General features: G+C 33.5%; 1 protein-coding gene across 1 annotated transcript in view; it reads left to right on the top strand.

Moving 5' to 3' along the window:
- The window catches only part of LOC134281041 (putative cysteine protease YraA), an 82,909-nt gene that overhangs the window by 2,828 nt on the left and 63,382 nt on the right, over positions 1-16,699 (top strand). The window lies entirely within an intron of this gene.

Here is a 16,699-nt window from a genome sequence, read left to right as displayed (position 1 = left end):
TTTTATCAATTATAAATTAGACAAATCTATCAGACATTATCGATCTCAGGAACGACCCAATTTCGCGTCGTTGTCTGTGAGATTGAAAACCCTACTTATTCCCCCAAGAAGTAAATCATATTGAAGTCTTACAATCATACGTGTATAATTTGGAAAATTATAAAGTCATATATTTACAAGATATAAGTTATCAGACATATATTAGATTGACAACACAGAGTGTCTTATAACACATCGGTATTTGATTTCACCTGAACACAGGTAATAGAAAAGTGACAAAGAAATATATATACTCTCGAGTAGTCCCTATGTTGTCATCAGTAAAAAATAATTCTCGAACAAGTACTTTGTCAACAAACAAAGAAAATGAAAACAAAACAGTCTTCACATTAATCCTATCAGGTCCAAGATTAAATATCATAAAGGTAATTTTAAAACGTAGATCACAGATAAAAGATGTCTGAGGTCAATAGAACAAGGAGCCCATGACGAAATACCTATATATCTAAATGTAGTTTCAGTTTCGTATGCAGGTTTCAATCTGAAACTGAATAAATACAGTGTAGGATTTTTTTAGATCAATGGCAAGACGTAATTGTGATTCCCGGTCAATTTCGTTGTGATTTTTTGTCTGATGCAATAACAGGGGAATTGTTAATTAAACCTGGAGTGTTAAAATAACATTATAATATTTTTTGTTTTTATATTTTTGATAGATTTCTCCAATATTTTTATTAGCCCAGTGAGTCACTCAATCAATGGCTAAACAATTTTCAACTATATTTGACTAACAAATTCGTGGATTCTATGTTCCTTTCCTCCCTTGGTCAAAGTTAAATTGAAAATTTCTTTCATCCTGAACATCTATCAGGTAACTGTTGTCATAGTTATAATAAAACCATGATTCTTTTACTTCATTTTTGTGAAATTCGTGGCACCTGGTCGCAATGAAATTCTCTTCTTATAGAATTTGGAAGACAAACTATTTTATGAGTACTCACCTTTTCACTAATTTTTTTCTGAATCTATGGCCCAGGGCCTAAAATAAGATCTTTCATTCAAAAGACAAAGTGGACATTTTTGAGATTACAACGAAACTTAAAATAAGGCCAAAATAAAATTATAGTTTGTTTGGAATTGCCTCCCGCCTCATTGAAATTGCCCCCTCCTGAAAAAATTTTATTGACCAAAAGTAGGAAGATTTTTTTTTATTTGATCAATTTTTTTTGCCCATTACATGTATCACATGCACCATACAAAACACTGAAATATAGTGTCATATCTATGTAAAATTAGGGGTTTTTTTGTTGATGGTAGATACTTTTTTTAAAAGTCAGAAAATGTATTTACTATTTACTGAGACTTTTATCAAAAATTGAAAAAATTTTCTTCAATTTAAAAAAAATAAAATAATTTCCCTCCCTCCCTCCTGTGTCTGAAACCTTTCAGGCGGCAATTCAAACATTTTTTTAAGGATGGCCTAAGAACAAACTCATAATCAACATTGTTTGAATCAGCTGGTACCACAGCCCGGGCAAGGCTAAATGCAAATGCATTGTAAATACATTAAGATTTTGAATTTCTTTAAAACTTTTACTTTATTCATAGACACTTACAGTCAAACTGTATGCACAGAATCGAGCGAACACTCTCCCTATTGCCATGTTTATATATAAAAATGTATGGCCCACTGATCACGATTCATGATTTAAGTTGGTGATATTATTGTGAAAATGTGTTTCATTTTTAATTTGAAATTTTTTTACTCAAAGACATCTGCATGTAGCCTGCAAAATGTTTGAATGATTTCAATTCAACGGCCAACCTTTTTAATATGAGTTCTCGCCAATTTGTAAAATTTTGGTCACATGGATGATGGGTCCAAAGTTCCAATTTCAGGGAGGTTCAAAGTGATTAACTAATTTATTGTAAAATGTAAATACATTCTGTTGTAAACTTGTCATTCGTGTAGAGATGTTCACCATGTGGCAGACAGCTGCAATCTCCGGCGACAGATAGCTCTGTTCGTATAGCCCCTGACTAGAGATTCTGGGGGCCCGAGGTCGATTCTTGTCTGGACCGTCGCATTTTCTCCCTTCCTGTAACATTATGTGGCCGTAACCACATATCATTAATATTTGGCGCTTTGGCCGCGACATCTTATGTTCAAATCTTGGCCAAGGCACCAAAATGAAAAATATTACAGGAAAGGAGAAACAAAAGCGAGACACCAAGCCCAGGTTCGATTATCAGTCTGAATAGCCTCATTTTTCTTCCATTATGTTACATTTGGTGCCGTGGCATACCTTAGGGTGACAGGTGAAGAGCATGAGTTGGAGTCTTTGGCCGGGTTGGGGGGGAAGATTTTTAAGAAGGGAGGAAAGTAACAGTCAGCCGGGTTCGATCGCTGATGGCAGATAGCTCAGTTGGTAGAACACCTGACTGGACATTCAGTGGAGTTGGGTTCGAATTCTGGTCTGGTTCGTCCCATTCTTTTCCTTTCCTTTATAACTACATACTGGTGATCATAGCTTACATTAAAATTTATGATACTTAATCAAATGTAATTTTTCCAGACCCTCTTCAAAATGTTTTTAAATTACAGTTTGAAGTACAAAACGCGGTCAAATCGATTGCATTGAACTACTATGAAATCACCAATTTTCGTGGGGGTTTAATTGTCGTTGTTTTCGATGTATGAAGAGATACTAGACCAATGAATTAATTCATGACCACCACGAAGTTTAACATTTAACAATGTAATACAAAACTATCAAACAGTTCTTCATCCAGGAAATCAAATCCTCGAGAACTTAATGTACAATACTAAAATTTTACTCATGTTTGCATTTCAACAACTGCGCAACTGTTTGATTTTACATCATGCACTCGAAATGCAGCATATATGTGTAGATAGCAACATCCTCTCTTCAGTTTAACTTATTACATCCACTATGGTTTTTCTATAACAAAAGCACAATATTTAATATTACATGTGCATGTGCTTTGCGTAAGTAAGGGTTTTTCCATATACTGATACGAAGAATAAAAATATCATCCTATCCTCCCCCACTCTGACTGGCCTATCTTGATCAAAAAATTCTTTGATACGAAACAACGTCATCAGTACTTAATTAGGTGTCTGCAAGACAGCTTATCACAGTGACCCTAGGTGAAACCTTACCTGTGTACAGGGTTCAATATGATCAATTGCTCATATTTTAAGATAGGGTGAAATTAGAGGACAGATCTTGGCCGTGAACACCTGACATTACAGGTGATTTAAAAGGTGTGTAACGAAATCAAGGACATGTCCTTGAATATGCATAACAACATGCTTTTATCCCGTATATATAAATGCATTGTCATTACACTGGCTTTAAAAATGTGTAAAATTATTTATACGCGTATTGTAGTCAGAAACTCTCATTTTTACTTTGATAAAATTCTGAAGTAAAAGAAAAATAATAATTTTTATGCACCGGGATCGATAGAACCGAGACGTATATTGTTTTTGTCCTGTCTGTCTGTCTGTTTGTTTGTTTGTTTGTCTCCAAACTTTAACCTTCGCCATAACTTTTGAACCATGAAAGGTAGAAACTTCATATTTAGTATGCATACTTCACTAATTAGGTGCTTTCAAATGACACCAATATTAATGAAATGTGACCTTGAATGTGACCTATATGCTAAAAATAGCTTTTCTCTCCGCAAACTTTGACCTTCGCCATAACTTTTAAACCATGAGAGTTAGAGACTTCATATTTAGTATGCATACTACACTAATAAAGTTCTTTAAAATGACACCAAGATTTATGACCTGGTGACCTTGACTGTGGCTTATATGCTAAAAATAGCTTTTTCGTACCTTTAACCATAACTTTTGAATCATAAAAGATAGGGACTTCATATTTGGTGTGCATATTCCACTAATCAAGTTGAACTTCTTTCAAATGACACCAAGGTCAATGACCTTGTGACCTTGACTGTTACCTATGCTAGTATGCTAAAAATAGCTTTTTCGATTTTTGTTGCCGCCGGGTGCATAGTGTTTCACAAACACATCTTGTTTCAAAATATCTTTTAGATTTCCTAATCCTCATTAATGTTATACTGTGCAAATTGAATTCTCTTTAAGACTAGGAGTCATTTTGCCCACTAAACAGGACAGTTACAATAAAAGTAGTCCGTAATACAAGTAACAGCTTTTTAAAAAGCTTGCCTGACTAAATCAATCAATATCTGCGTGAGGAGTGATAAACCTTTCGAGTAATATTTTTGTGGGTTTAAAATATGTCCTTACTTTATACTAAAGAATTGTAATTCTGTTTTTTTTTTTTGGTTTTTTTTTGGGGGGGGGGGGGGGGGGGGGATCTGCAAGTGGAGTGATCTGCCCTTGTATGTAAATTGAAAGCTACATTACACCTATTATTATATAATATCAATAATATATGTAATGAAATCATGCATTGTGAACATTTTAAAAGATGTATATAATTAAAAATACACATTTTGTCGGAGAGTATTTATTCCACTGAAGTAAACATTAGTAGTGTGTTCAATAAATTTTTTCTCTTAAAAAGGAGGAGGGGGCGTGCCACTATCATATATTGAGAATGAAATAAGAAAATTCCATATTTAGGCCTTTGTGGAAAGAAAAATCTAAGATTTTTTACTGGTTTCTCATCTATTGTGTGCATCTGCAACGGGGATACAAATGTTCATGCATCTGCATGGAGACCATGACTTGTTGAACTGTGTTGTGTATTATTGGACTAGTCCATTTATGTAGTAAACAACCGCGGGATCGGGAAACAATTAGAAAAAAATCATTTTTTTACTGTTGCTTGTTGATATATACTGATATACATCTATGCAATATATTACTGAGATAAAATTTATAGATAGAATTTCTGAAGTATTAGAAGGAGGTTAAAAGGACAAACTTTATTTAATTCCATAGAAGTTAGCACACCCATTCACACAATAGAACAATCCAAAGAAAAGTCACGAGCTTACTAAGTGACATTTTGCGCGAAAAGAGCGATTCACCCCTTTCGTAGAATGTAAAAGGACTGATCCAGTAGTATAGAAATGCAGAAAAAGGGATACACGGACATGTTGAAACGGTGAATCACATGAAATAATTGTTCCATGCATAAAGATTAAAGGAAGTAAACACTAAATTATTTTGCATAAGTAATATCATTCTTTTTTCTGAAAACTGTTTCTTTTAAAATGCAGGTAAAGAATTCCAATGTAAATCAGCTTGCACAAAATCTAGCTCTCTAGGTATGATCTATTAGTTTCGGATCTTGCAAATACCAATCCTTATACAGCCTGACGCTGTGACGTCAGGCAATAATCTGAATTTCATAGGTATTTCTGTTTTGAAAGCTAATTTTCATGTATACGTTATAATTCCTCGTAAAATGGCTATTGTGAAGAGTTTTAATGATACAGTTATTTGGCCAGTTCCGAATAAGGAACCGATTCGACGGTGCTACAAATATATTAGGAATTATTTCAAAATCTAAGTGTTTTGTCAAGGTAGTTCGATGACTTGTGTAATTAAATATTGTTTCATAAAAGTTCAGCCTTCCCTCAAAAAAATTTATTTCGCAAGTTACCATAGGTGTCCATTTTACCAGTTACGAATAAGCCGACGGGTTCCGGATACCCTAGAGATTCTTATTCAATTCAACCCTAAATTTAAAAATATACGTCCCAGACGTTATCCATTGGCATGCCTAAGAAAAGTTAAATTAATTGCATACCAATAAATTATTTGTATTTCCAAAGGTTGTAGAGAAACTAGAGGCACTGAGCTCATTTTAATGATACCCCACGCCTCCTTTATAATTATTTAGGACAAAGTCCATGTTTTATTCTGGGAGACCCGAAATAAATGTCAGATCAAAAAGTAAAATAATAGGTCACAATGTCACAATGCAATAAAGAATATGTGAAAGTATCATTAAATCTTATTCAGTGGTATAGGAGGAATTGCGGACAAGAGATGGATATACCTTTCAATATTACAAAGAATGGCAGTATCTATGTTTTTCTCAGGGAGCCCAAATTATGTACCAGACCCAAAAATAAAATAGGTGCACTTTGGCACTGTTAAACAAAGATTCTGTGAAAGACACATTAAACTCTGTGAAGCCTCCTTAAACTTCATTCAGTGGTAGAAGAGGGGTTGCGGATAAGAAATGGATACCCCAGAGCATATCAGACAGACGGACGTACAGCTAGACGGACGGACGGACGTACAGACGGATGGATGGACAAACATCCCATTACTATATACCGCTTCTTCCTGTTTTTCAAGCAGGGGTAGAATAAGTCACGTTTACAATGAAGAAAATTTATAATGGTGTTTAAAATGGATATTCGGAACTGGTAAAATAAGAGCACGAAAGTATTTCAATATCTTCCAGTGTTCTAAATATTTATTTTTGACAAGTTTTTAGTATATGTTATAGTACATATCAAACTTACTTTTGATACTTAGAACGTTGTTTTATGTGAAAAATTTATGCATCTACAGAGGTTTTTCTGCAGACTTACGCGTCGCTGTGATTCAGATTTGTTGCATTGTAAAAGTATGTCGACTGTTTCAAGTACGATAACGAAACCAAACTGAGGGCAAAAAATCAAAACTTCACGTAATTCAAACACTCATGAATAAGCCTTCTTACCATAGAAATCAATTTATTTTTACACCGTTGAATTTATTAATTATCAGTCCTTAAATTACTAATTATTCGGAACTGGCCAAAATCCGGAACTGGCCAAACGACTGTAATATACACTGTACAACCTTGACGGACTCCTACTTTAACATCAATTTTGTTGTTCTAAACTCTGCATTTGAAGCCGACTTACAATTTATTTTAGCTATTGTGGGATACGTTATGGCTACACTTTTTTTCAAGGGCTCCTTTTTGATGGCATTTTTTTTTAATCAATAAGATTAATGAATAATAGCCTAGCTTTGCCATTCTATATACTGTTACAGGATTGGGGCGAATTACATTGTAAAGTAATGCATTACATTATATTACTTCAACAATTTGGGCATTAAATTACCATTACCATTACTCTATTTTCTTAAAGTAATGCATCGCATTACCATTACTTTAGTAAAGTAATGCATTACCATTACCATTACTTTTGGAAGTTTTTAAAAATAGAAAAACAAAACAGAGTTTTTTTCCATAAGCTTGCATCCATCCTCTTCAAAACTAAACATGATAAATGATAATTCAAATTTGATTTTAACAGTGCTTGTATATATTACACTGTAAATATCTTGCATTCATAAGAAGTTCAAACTTTTAAAGTGTAAGTAATATAAAACATCAACAATATGCACTTTTGTGTAACTACTGATGTCATAAAGCAATTATTTATCTTTAAGGGGCGCTTTAACCCCTGCTCAAAATATCTAGTAATAAAGCATAGGCTATTTGGATCTAGTGTCTTTCGGAAAGAAAAAAATAAATACATTGACAAACTTGTAAAAAAGGTATACAGTATGTACATTTTGCTTTTCTAAGCATAGAATGCCTGCATGTCTTCCATTTTCTTTGGTACAATGTATTTTTATGGTCACTTCAAGGTAGATCAGCTCAATTAATGTTTTATAAACCCAGTGAAAGCAAAGACTCGCCCTAGACCGTGAATCTTAAATTGTCCCCTCGGTGGAATTTCACTATCCCACACTCGTAGTAATGAATGATTCTATTAATCTCAACTATATCCAAATTTTATTTCATATTTCATCTAATATTAAAGTATACTTAATGTTAAATCTGTACAATTTACAAAAATCTTACAAACACAGAAAATATTTGCCTATGAAAATGCATTCACACACTAAAAAGAACAAAAACGATCACTTTCTCATACTTTAACAATATTTTTCAATATGAGTGGGTCTTCACTCCATTTTTTTTAAAGATAATCTTAAAAGTTTGCGATAAAATAAACATTTTTCGGTTTACAAAAACATGGAGCGAAGACCCACTATGCATTAAAAATACAATTTTATGACAAAACATTCGCCTCTTTCCGAGAAATACACCAAGTCCATTAAGTCAAGGGTCATATTACAAACATGATTTAAATGCCCGAAGTCATCATAAGCCATGTAGCATAGTGTTAGCACGTTAGTCTCAAAGCAGTATGATACGTCGGATTTTTATTGCGAGGGTTCGAATCCCACGTATACCATCTAATATTTTTATAAATGAATTTTTCTTACGAGATTTATTTTCTCTCAGAAAAAAGTTTTTATTCTCATAATTTCACAAATTTCTATAATGACAAGTTAATTTGAATACTCAATTTACATATTAAATGTGATTTCTTAATATCTGATGCTAAAGGCATTCTATCCGCCTTATCCCCCCCCCCCCCATCTTCTTTAGAGAACTTCTCCAAACGATGCATTGTTTTAACTGTTTCATAACCCAGAGGCATAGTGTGTTTTTATGACACTTTAGTTATTCAAGAGGTGGCAATTATCCATCATCAATTTTTTAAATATGTGTACCCCATACCAGAATTTTTTTAATAAAAGATTTTTTAAAACTATTTTAAATAATTCTTTGAAATCAAATCTTAGATGTATCAAAATAAGTTTGAAAACTTAAATGTAAGGTATTTGTTAACTTTCAACAGAATAAAAAGTGTATTTAAATAAATACAGAAATTTGCCAATCATGTGTTTTTGAGGTCACCTGAGTAAAATCGTCGGTCGTAAACTTTTGAACATTTTTAGTTTCTTCTCTGGAACCACTGAACCAATATCAACCAAATTTATTATACAGAATTTATGGATGAAGGGGAACAAAAGTTTTAAATTTCATGGTCCCTACCCCCCTGGGGCTTGGGGGTGGGGCTAAAACCACCAAATTTAATGCAATCTTTAGAATCTTCTTCTTCACTCCTGTACATAACGCAGTCAAACTGTTGGCATGATTGTAATAAGCAGTGAGCCCTCTACCCAAATTCTGGTGTTAGGGCGGGGCTATATCTATATAGTGAAAGTGCATTATTTCTTGTAAAATCTTCTTCTCTGCTCATGAGTATTAAATAAACTAAGTACATAGTTATGATGTCCAAGAGTAACTCTTCTAAAATTGTGAAATTCATGGCCCCTGGGTCAGGGGTTCTGGTGTTAGGGCGGGGCTGTATTGATTATATAGTGATAATGCAATAATTCTTCACAAATCTTCTCCTCTGCTCCTTAATACTAATCAAACTAACTAAGTACATGGTTATGAAGAACAAGAATACCTCTTCCAAAAGTGTGAAATTCATGGCCCCAGGAACAGGGGTTCTGGTGTTAGGGCGGGGCTGTATTGATTATATAGTTATAATGCAGTAATTCTACAAAATCTTCTCTGCTCCTGGGTATCAAATAAAATAACTAAGTATATAGTTATAATGAACAAGAGTGCCTCTTCCAAAATTGTGAATTAAATGGCCCCTGGGTCAAGGGTTGTGTTATAAGGTGGAGGGGGGGGCTCTTTCGTATATATGGTGAAAATACATTTCTTTAAAAATCTTCTTTGCTCCAGGGTATTAAACAAACTAATTAAGTATCTAGTTATGATGACCAAGAGTGCTTCTTCCAAAATAATGAATTTCAACTAAACAACCAAACTAACCAATATATAGTCATATTGAATAAGGCTGCAACTTACAATTGTAAATTTCATGGCACCAGGGTCAGGGGTTCAGGTGTTAGGGTGGCGCTCGATTAATTATATAGTGAAAATGCATAAATTCTTTAAAAATCTTCTTCTCTGCTTCTCGGTATTAAACTAATGAACTATGTACATAGTTATTATGTGGAAGGATGCTTCTTCCAAAGTTGTGAATTTCAAGGCCTCTGGTTTAGGGGTTCTGGTGTTGGGGTGGGACTCTAAAAATTATATAGTGAAAATACATGAATTCTTCAAAAATCCTTTACTTTGCTCCTGGTATTATGCCAGTGATCTAAATATATTTATTTATGATGAAGAAAGGTGTATGTAGCAAAATGGTTAATATCAGGGCCCCTCAGGGTCAGGGGTATCGGGGGGTGGGGTACATAGTCTGAAAATAAATTAATGCTTTGAAGTCTGCTCTTTGGTATCAATCAACCATTTATGATGAAATAGAATTTATGATAAAATTTTTAAATATGTAGCCCCAGGGCGAGCGGTTCCTGCGGGGTGGGGTGTCTAACAGGTTTTAAAATGGAAATGCATTTTTTCATTGTTACTCTGATCTACCTTTGGGTATTTAGTAACCAGAGTAAGCATGCAAAGTGTATAATTATGATAATCGATGGTGCCTCTTTCAAAATTGTGAATTTCATGGTCTCTGGTTTAAAACACGAAACAAATTTAATTGTTGGAAAGTTGTTACATGATACTCAGGTGACCTATGAGGCCCATTGAGTCTCTTGCTTAAATTTCAGAATCTGCTGGTATACTTAAAGGGAGATAAGGCAATTTCAATAAAAAGGGGACGGGTCTAGACAAGAAATTAAGATTCATAGTTATAATAGTACATGTACATGTAGATTGTATCCATTCGATGATTTTTTTTTCAATAGAAGGTTTTCGGTAAACTCTAATGCATATGTAAATATTGCATAAAAAAAATTAAGTATAAGCACCTTATGTGGAAGTATCTTTGGGAATTGTACAAAGTCATGTATATTCTAAATTAATAGTATTCAAATCATGACCTCCAGGGGTAGGCTGCGCCACAATAGGGAATCCAAGATCTGCTTTGAAATATATAGGACAAATCTTTAAAATTCTTCTTCCTAGGAACCATTTGGCCAGAAAAGCTGACGCTTATGAGGAACGAGGAAGTATTCTGGGATAGTGTAAATTCTAAATTGTTCAAATCATTACCCCCGGGTGTAGGATGGGGCCCCAAAATGGAATCCAAGTTTTATGTTGAAATATATAGGAAAAACCTTTTAAAATCTTCACAAGATCTACTTGGCCAGAAAAGCTGAAACTTATGTCGAAGTATTCTGGGATAGTGTATTTCCTAAATTGTTCAAATCATGACCCCGTGGAGTAGGTTGGGGTCACAATAGGTACGTAAAAAAGGGGGGGGGTTGGTTCAAAACAGCAGACCACACTTACTCATGTGCATTAGTCTCTTGTTGAAGTCACGTCCAAACATATGTGTGAACATTGCAATAACAATTTTCTCGGTAATGTACATGTATGCAGCAATATATAACCTAACAATTTTTTTTATTAAAAATCACATTTCCTTTAAGTGAAATTTTAAAAGCAATGGTGTTTTTATATGATGATATTTGTGTTTCGGTCACTGAAAATAGTTAATTTTAAAAAAAAATTCGGGACCAGAAAAAATCTTACTGCAAAAATAATTTTGTATGCGATCTGCATTGGGAAAATCGGAATCCAAATTAAAAAGTTCTTTAATTGTTTTTCAAAAAGAAGAAAAGTTTAGTTTCTGATTAAAAAAAAACATTAACATTTTCCTGTAAACACTTTCCACCAAGTATAGTATTTCATTATATTTGTAGAACTTAAATTTATTTTAGAACCAAAAGAAGTATATGCATGTACTTTTTATGCAACATATGCGGGTACCTTTTTATATTATGGAAAACTAGCCGAGGCAAGAGCTTTTGTTGCCTGTTATGAACTTGTTACATGAAATTTAAAACATCCAATCATTTGTTTCGAAAATATAGGTCCAATGCAGAATAATTATTGATAAAACTTTTATCTTTTGTCACCACCCACTACAATATGTTGTATGAATGTAAGAAAAAAATGTACATGTATATAGCTTCTGAATAGTGTTATTTGATGAAGTAAAATTAACCCAAACACAGCAACAGTCAAAAGTCTGGCTAAAATCTATTGTACTTGTACAGCTGCAATCTTTACATAACTTTTCCTTAGTTGAAATAAAATTTGAAAACTAGTTTCCTTTGATAAACTTCTGAAAAGCTTCAGATGTTTTATTATCCATTGGAAACCATTTTGAAATTCTGAAACGTAGTACGCGTCATCTATATAATATTGCCAGTCATACATATTTGAAAGAACAAAAGAAAACAGCAACAAAAACACTTTTAATGAACATAAAGGAGGAATTCCATCGACAAACTTACTTTTTTCACATAATTCTTAAAATTCTTAAGCTCCTGCGAGCCTGGTTCCATTTCAAATTGAAATTCTCTTAAATGTTAGCAAATGTTGTCCTGTCCTATTCGGGTCAGTCTCATGACTTTCGTCCTTGAAAAATAAAAATAAAGCTGGACATGCTAGCAAGACTCTTATGAAATTTAAAGATCTTATTCAAAAATTAAAGCATCATTACTTTCAACCTGGAATATCATTATTGTTATTTCTGCATGTGAATATTACAAGACTTCCTTTTTGTGAGAATGTTGCAAGTATCGTTTTTCAATACCGAAATTGTTACGCAAGCAAGGATACTTAGTTATAAAACAGGCATAGGTCACCAGTTTTGCCTATATATTTGGAAACCATATTCGCTGGCATCATGTTTGTGTTTTTTTTCTGGATTTGTTGAGAACTTTGTATGCATATAAGCAAAACGAAACATCCCTGTGTACGCAATTAAGGATACTTGAGTGAAACTACAACGTTCTTATATATACGTAGGTACTTTTGCATTTATTATTTAATCAACAATATAATCAGAAAATAATCATTTGAAATTCTTTAAACTGCATGGCTAATGCATATTCTGCAGTATTATTTATCTGAAAATCTTCACATATTTTCCCTTATTGCAAAGTTTAAATTCGTGATATTGCTTTTAAAATTATTATATAGCGTCCCAGTTTAACATTCAGAGAAGAATAAACTGATATTTCTTCATCAAAAAATGTGTCAGTATTCTCACTGAATTTATCGCAATCAAAGTGTCTTTTTCTTAAGAGATCATTTTAAGACAAATGATAAGAGGCATTTGATTTATAGCTCTACTGGTCAGAGACCAAAAGAGCTTATGCGATAGTAATTTGTCCGTTGTCCGTCCGTCTGTCAGTCAGTAATCAATTTATTTTTTCAAAATGCTACTCCTCCTACAGTTTTGGTCTGATATCAATATAACTTTGCACACAAGTAGGCTACACTAAGATACATAATTCTGTTTATCAGTTTTTGATTTTGTTGAACGTTGTTGCCGTGGTTACTAAAAATAAAAAAATCTGTGAAATACTTCAAAATGCTACTCATTCTAAAATTTTGGTCTTATTTCAGTATAACTTGGCACACAAGTAGACTACATTACGACACATAATTCTTTGTATCGGTGTTAGATTTCGATGAATGGTGTCGCCGTGGTGTCTAAAATTAGAAATTACTTCGAAATAATTTCAAAACGCTACTTCTCCCACAGCTTTGGACTGATTTCAATATAACTTGGCACACAAGTAGACTACATTGAGATACAAAATTCCATATATCTGTTTTTGATTTTGATGAGAGGTGTTGCTGTGCACGTGGTTACTAAAAATAGAAATTTCTGTGAAATACTTTAAAAATGCTACTCCTCCTACAGTTTTGGTCTGATTTCAATATAACTTAGCACACAAGTAAACTGCACTAAGATACTTTATTTCATATTAACGGTTTTTTGTTGTGATGAGCGGTGTTGCCGTGGTTAGTAAAGAATGATATTTCTTCGAAGTACTTTCAAAATACTACTTCTCCTACAGTTTAGGTCTGATTTCAATAATAAATGGCACACAAGAAGACACACTAAGATACATAATTCTGTTCTGCAAACAGCTTTTCATAGCAGTTTGCTTTTGGTGGCAGCTTTTTGTTTTGACAATTTTGTGGTTTATATACTTTTTATTTGTCAAAATATTTTTGCCAAAGTAATGTTTGTTTGCAACAGGGGAGATACCGTTGCCAAATTTATTGTTCTTTGTACTCAGGAAATATCCCGGTCATCTCCCCTTAACTTTATCTGTGTTATATACTTACTGTCATTTAATAAATGACAATTCTCACTCAGTATACATTGTTTGTTATATTTCAACTATTGCGGTAGTCTAGCCAGATCACTAGGGTTACATAAACATAATTCTGTTCATCGGCTTTTGATTTCGATGAACAATGTTGCCGTACTTACTAAAAATAGAAATTTATGTGAAACATTTTAAAAATACTATTCCTCCTACAGTTTTAGGCTGATTATAATATAATGTGGCATGCAAGTAGGCTACACTGAAATACATAATTGTCTTTATTGTTTTTTATAATGTTGCCACGGCAACTAAAATGGAAAATTCTGTAAAATTTTATTTAAAGCTACTCAACAGTTGTAGTATTATTGCAATCTTGCCACAAAAAGAGACGTAATCAAGGATCATTATTCCTTATATTTCTGCTGTAAATTTCAAGTCCCAGCTGCTACTTTTCTCTTCCTTTGCAAGTACAAACCAGTAGAGCTACGGTCTCCATAGAGACTTCTGTTTTAAAACAGTAAATTTGTAAAAATTTATCCTGGGAATATACTGGCTTCTTTAATATGCTTACAAGATAATGAAAATTTATTATAAATACTTAAAATATATTAATTATCACTAACCAGTAAATGTTAACGAGTATTTCTCATGTTTCTGTTTTTCCCACTTGCGGAATGTTATTATGTTCCCCAAACGAAGTTGGGGAACATATTGTTTTTACTCTGTTTCTTATTATGTCGCCCCGAACGAAGTCGGGGACGACATATTGATATTGTACGCATGTTTTTTTTATCCAGGCTGTTTCTCGGAGATGGCTGGGACAATCTTCCTGAAACTTTCCTCAAAGGACGATCACTGGTTGTAGTTGTGCAGTGAGGTCGTTCAGTTCCAATATGTCTACCGTTGCCATGGAAACCTGTAAAAAGCGACAAATTTTGTCCGAGAGTGTTCTCTCTGGTCCCTTAAACGTTCGTCATGAAACTTTTCTTATTTTAAGGATTAGTATCTGTAGTTCTGCAACTCGTATTTAAAATTTTCATATAATCGATTATTGCCATGGAAACCGGGTGAAAGTAAAAATTCTTTAATTTCGATTTTCTCAATAACTACTCAGGCAATCGTTTTGAAACTTTCAATGTTTATTCCTTGCAATGTGTCAAAGTGATTTCTACTTTCAAAATAATTGTAATGAGTCGCTCACGGTTGCCATAGAAACGAAACAGAAAAAAAGATTCAGATGTACACATGTGTTCTCCAAGGTCTAGGTCAAAGGGTCAAAGTTCGTCGTATCCAATAAAAGTTCTTTTCACAAGGATTACATATTTGAAATACGAAAGCCCTAGTACTTACCGTTCAAACGTTATGGCTATTTACTATGTTCAAGACGACCCCCCCCCCTTTTTTTTGAAGCACACAGCCAAGTAGAATACACAGATATAACATATACAACTTACAAGTAACTTTTTAAAATCTTCATTCATAAAATTCAGTTCCCGTCATGTGATATTTTGCCATCATTCATTCTCCTTCTGTTTTGTCTCTTGAATTTATAAATATTTTATTTTATCTATATAAAAAAAAATAACGATTGTCAGCTGCATTTATTATCATTTCGCGTTTTCTTGTATATCTATCACTTGTATATTATTCATTTCATTAGATAGTGCAAGTATAAATTAAAAAATTGGTACGTCATTTCCATAGTTTTTATTCATTCATAAATTCTTTGATCCGCTCCTGATGGTTCGCAAAGCCTTGATCACCACTGTATACAAAACATTCATCTCGCCGAAAATGTTCATGATTCCGCTAAACTGAGAAAGTTCACACATGATTTATCATCTCATAACACACATCAGCTCTCTGCAATGCAGAAATGCTCGAATTGAAGGGGAAAATTCAGGAGTTATTGATGAGAAAAATTCAGGAGTTATTATGTCGCCCCGAACGAAGTCGGGGACGACATATTGATATTGTACGCATGTTTTTTTTATCCAGGCTGTTTCTCGGAGATGGCTGGGACAATCTTCCTGAAACTTTCCTCAAAGGACGATCACTGGTTGTAGTTGTGCAGTGAGGTCGTTCAGTTCCAATATGTCTACCGTTGCCATGGAAACCTGTAAAAAGCGACAAATTTTGTCCGAGAGTGTTCTCTCTGGTCCCTTAAACGTTCGTCATGAAACTTTTCTTATTTTAAGGATTAGTATCTGTAGTTCTGCAACTCGTATTTAAAATTTTCATATAATCGATTATTGCCATGGAAACCGGGTGAAAGTAAAAATTCTTTAATTTCGATTTTCTCAATAACTACTCAGGCAATCGTTTTGAAACTTTCAATATTTATTCCTTGCAATGTGTCAAAGTGATTTCTACTTTCAAAATAATTGTAATGAGTCGCTCACGGTTGCCATAGAAACGAAACAGAAAAAAAGATTCAGATGTACACATGTGTTCTCCAAGGTCTAGGTCAAAGGGTCAAAGTTCGTCGTATCCAATAAAAGTTCTTTTCACAAGGATTACATATTTGAAATACGAAAGCCCTAGTACTTACCGTTCAAACGTTATGGCTATTTACTATGTTCAAGACGACCCCCCCCCCTTTTTTTTGAAGCACACAGCCAAGTAGAATACACAGATATAACATATACAACTTACAAGTAACTTTTTAAAATCTTCATTCATAAAATT

This window comes from Saccostrea cucullata, unplaced genomic scaffold (assembly GCF_032062105.1).
Source record: "Saccostrea cucullata isolate Sc308-1 unplaced genomic scaffold, CSIRO_AGI_Scuc_v1 ctg77, whole genome shotgun sequence".
In the NCBI taxonomy this organism is placed as follows: domain Eukaryota; kingdom Metazoa; phylum Mollusca; class Bivalvia; order Ostreida; family Ostreidae; genus Saccostrea; species Saccostrea cuccullata.
The sequence above is the reverse complement of the archived record's forward strand: the minus strand, read 5'-3'. Positions and strand labels throughout refer to the sequence as shown.